The sequence below is a fragment of the Rhagoletis zephyria genome, unplaced genomic scaffold, assembly GCF_001687245.7.
Source record: "Rhagoletis zephyria isolate East Lansing unplaced genomic scaffold, Rhagoletis_zephyria_1.1 Rzeph_scaffold_00602, whole genome shotgun sequence".
Lineage (NCBI taxonomy): Eukaryota > Metazoa > Arthropoda > Insecta > Diptera > Tephritidae > Rhagoletis > Rhagoletis zephyria.
The window spans coordinates 106,089-110,211 of record NW_016157686.1 but is presented as its reverse complement, the minus strand read 5'-3'; the positions used below and the strand labels follow the sequence as shown (position 1 = coordinate 110,211).

Below are 4,123 nucleotides of genomic sequence, written 5' to 3'. Positions count from 1 at the left end.
ACTAAATAAATATTAAAATATCGTTTTATATAAAAAAAAGGAAAAGCGGCGCAGGCGAAAATTTGGAATAAAAAAAATAAAATGAGGTAATTAGAATTCCCTTTCTGTGTCGTAAACCTGGGGCTGCCGGCCCAGTGATGTCTATTATGGTTACTGGGTGATTTATAAAAATGTCTTCTATATAAAAATTTGTATATAAAAATGTGGCGAAAGCCACAATAAATAATTATTAAACGTGCGGTAGCACGAACAATACGGCAACACAAACCGATTGAGTCAGCTGACCCATGCTTACAAGCAGCGCTGAAACGAATGTGAAGAGAAAAGGTAATGCCGAGTACATAAGAAAATAACAGGAACTTGTTTTGGCAGGCGATTGATATAAAAAGGCTGATCCTAACTGGTGTAAAGATTCTTTAACGTTATTCGCAGCTACGAACTGTAAATTAAATAAAATCCCATTTTGTTCTTCAAACCGCGCCTTTCTTTTCTTTTAGTTGACTGCAAAAAATGTCCTGTACAAATGAACATTCAACATTTTTCAAGCGAAAAGACGCAAATGAAAATTGTGATTTTTGGCCATTTTTCTAAGGGGTCCCTAGGGAACAATAGGAAGACTAGGTGGTCCGGGCGACATTTTTGTCAATGGCGGTTCATACCCTCTCCAAAAAGGGTGGTTGTAGGTGCCACGCCCACGCCTTAGCATTAATACATACATTTGTTTTATATTACTGTTGGCAGTTGTACTTAAGCATAACTATATAAAATTATACGCCAAACTAAAGGTATTTTGTTGGTCTTTCTGATAAAAATATTTGTTATTATAGTTAATTACATATTTTTTTGCGAAAAACATACATTTTTATAAAAAAATTCCATAATTTCGTTTTTTTACTTTTTCTCGAAATATGTTTATATTATATACATAGATATATACATCGAATGAAAGGTCCTCCAATTCCAACGGTGCCCATATTTTGAAAATCGGTTCAATAGTTTTTGAAATATAAGCTTTTGAAAATGTTGAAAATTCCACGTTTAACACCCTCTAGGGCCGCCCCTGCTCATTTGCACCAAAAAAAAAAGTTTACCTATAAACTCAGCAGCAAGGGATGCACCACGTCCACTTTTTCTTATTTCTCTAGCTCAAAGGCGCGGATTCTTTAGGTATGCCAAATCATTAAAGACATTAAAAACGAAAACTCTACTCTTTTATTTCAATGGAAATAATTTTTATTTTATTTATTCGCCAAAACGTGAATACCTTCCTTCTGGAACCTTGTATGTCAAAGGTAGTAGGAAGTAGAATACGCCATCAATTGGGTCCAACAGTCAGGTCTTAGAAACGGTATGATACATAAACTGCCAAACGAACAACTGATATTTGTAAACAAGCAAAATTAAATAAAAGAGTACAAAACTAGAAAGCCAAAAATATATACATACATATGTACAAAGGTATTAAATTTAAAGTACGTATAGCTTCTTTTTTACCTGCATCGGCATCTATAACTGCAACCAACTCCGGATTAGCCGTGGATTCAGCCACATATTATTTATTTATATGAATACCTTCCTTCTGGAACCTTGTATGTCAAAGGTAGTAGGAAGTAGAATACGCCATCAATTGGGTCCAACAGTCAGGTCTTAGAAACGGTATGATACATAAACTGCCAAACGAACAACTGATATTTGTAAACAAGCAAAATTAAATAAAAGAGTACAAAACTAGAAAGCCAAAAATATATACATACATATGTACAAAGGTATTAAATTTAAAGTACGTATAGCTTCTTTTTTACCTGCATCGGCATCTATAACTGCAACCAACTCCGGATTAGCCGTGGATTCAGCCACATATTTTTTATTTATTTTTTATTCATATAGAAGAAAGTTTAGTTTACAAGGAATTTACATACATACATATGTACTTACATATGTATGTAAATATATCTGTGATCGTGTGGTATATAACTTTAAGTCGTGAGGCTAGCTTTAGTATAATACACCATTCCGTTTGTTCCTTAAAGCACAAAGAATGTTGAGTTGCTTGCACCAGAATTATTTGTTACGTTTATTTGCCAAGGGTCTTCAAGGGCACGGTGTCAGTGCGATATTCGTAATCGTCAGCTGCGAATGGTACACTATACAAAAGCCCGCCTCCTAACTTAAGCTACTATTCCATACGAACATATTATACGTATGTATATAAATTAGGGATGTTAATTTTCCGGCTTTTTCCGATACCGGTATTTTCGGGATGGTATTGTCAACATCCCGCGATCCCTGGATTAGTCCCGGGATTTAGATATTCATTACTTTTCAACAACTTGAATCGAAAAAATTGCTTCTATATTGTTTGAGAAGCTCTCCTACCATGAAATAAATAATAAATAAGGGGGTTTGAAACCATGGTACAATAATTACAGGTATTGTCTTCCCAGAGAGCGCATATTCCGATCTGCCTTATTTAAAAAATATCATTGTTGCCCACACTAAAACGTTTACTGCTGGAAATATTTATTTTTCCATACCCCATATACCATATATGTTCACATATTTTTTTCAACAAACCATCTTACAGAGAACTTATTCAATTTGCAAAAGCCGGGGAAAAAACATTTGCTTGTAAATAGATTCAAAATTTATATGGCTCACTTAATTTCAAACGTTTTTTCCTTTTGTTTTAAAAAATTATAAAAATTAAATTGAGCGAAAACAAAAAGCAAAGCCAAATAAAAGTAAAAGAATAACATTGAACTATGTCAAAATGAAAATAAGGGAGCAGGAACTTCGATGTGAAGCAAAACTCTCTAGGAAGACAATACCTGTAATTATTGTACCATGGCTTGAAACCTACTGTTTTATATAAAGTGGCGTTTTTATTTTTTACCTCTGACAGCAGGATTTATTTTGAAGGTCTTTATTAAAAAATTCAATGCAATGTAGAATAAAAATATGGTTAACAAATGCAACAGGAAATTTCTTTAGAATTTAAAAAATTTAAGTTTTCACCAGGACGAATAGATAATTTTTAAGCTGACAAAGTGAGAAGAACGAAATTAGAACAAATATTGCGAAATTTCAAGGATAAAATTTTAAAATGACATTTTCAGTATTTACCAGCCCTTCTGCACTAGAAATCGGAATATGTTTAAATTCTACAGGATTTTCTCGTCAATTTTATACCCATACTTCTTCTCTAAGCACATTTCTCTGAATCTTTTAAATCATTTTGAATTACTGACGTTAGAGTGAAAAACTAAAAACGCAATTTTACTATATTTGGCCCACGGTTTTGCGAATATATTGATATTTGTGTTAAAAATTTACTATCGAGCGGTGTTATATGTACAATGAGCTAGACATTTAAAAAAAATATAAATTATTAAATAAAAAAATAAATATAGCCAATACTGGTCAAGAAAAGGAGTTTCTATTATTGCCATCAGTTCAAATTACAAATCCCGAAAATCCCGGGACTGCTTAAAAGTCCGGGATCCCGGGATCCCGAGATTAACATTCCTAATATACGTATTATGCATATGTATATACATATTATACATATGTATTACTTAAATACATATTTATGCTTATAAGTCCACAAATTTTCCATTTCTTTTAAATGCACACGTGTATTTTATATTATTTATATTCAGCTTCATATTTTTTATTTTTGAATTTATTATGAAAACTGACGGAAGGGAAAAATTATTTTTGACTTAAATTGTTGAGTTCATGTAGCGAAATAATTTTATGGTGGAAAAAATGGCGTCCAATACACAACCGTTGAGCTGAGCGGAACTACTCAACTGTGCGTTTCTAAAACAAACACTGAACAGTTTAACAACAGCTGCGTCTTAGAAACGCGCCCAATGAAACGGTAGTACTAAAACTATCGCTAGTTAAGCTGGAACACATGCGATTACGTGCGTAAAAACTAAGCAACTCCATAGTGTGCGCTTACACGTGTTTGTCAGTTGTCATTTCGTAAAGTTGATGCAGCATGCATACACATTTTTATACATATTTATAAAGAAAATACATACCAAGCAGTGTTGCCGCGGGGTTGTGAAAAATTGTAGCCGAAAAGAGACTTAAAATGTATCAATATGTATCACTT

The 4,123-nt window shown here is 33.0% G+C and overlaps 1 long non-coding RNA gene across 1 annotated transcript; it reads right to left on the bottom strand.

Annotated features, from left to right (window-relative positions):
* Positions 1-1,015: 1,015 nt before the first annotated feature.
* Positions 1,016-2,309, bottom strand: LOC108360664 (uncharacterized). The gene is made up of 3 exons (XR_001847162.1): positions 1,803-2,309; positions 1,495-1,685; positions 1,016-1,377 (listed from the first exon to the last, which is right to left on the bottom strand). It is a non-coding gene; the product is annotated as an uncharacterized LOC108360664 (long non-coding RNA).
* Between the last annotated feature and the right edge of the window lie 1,814 nt (positions 2,310-4,123).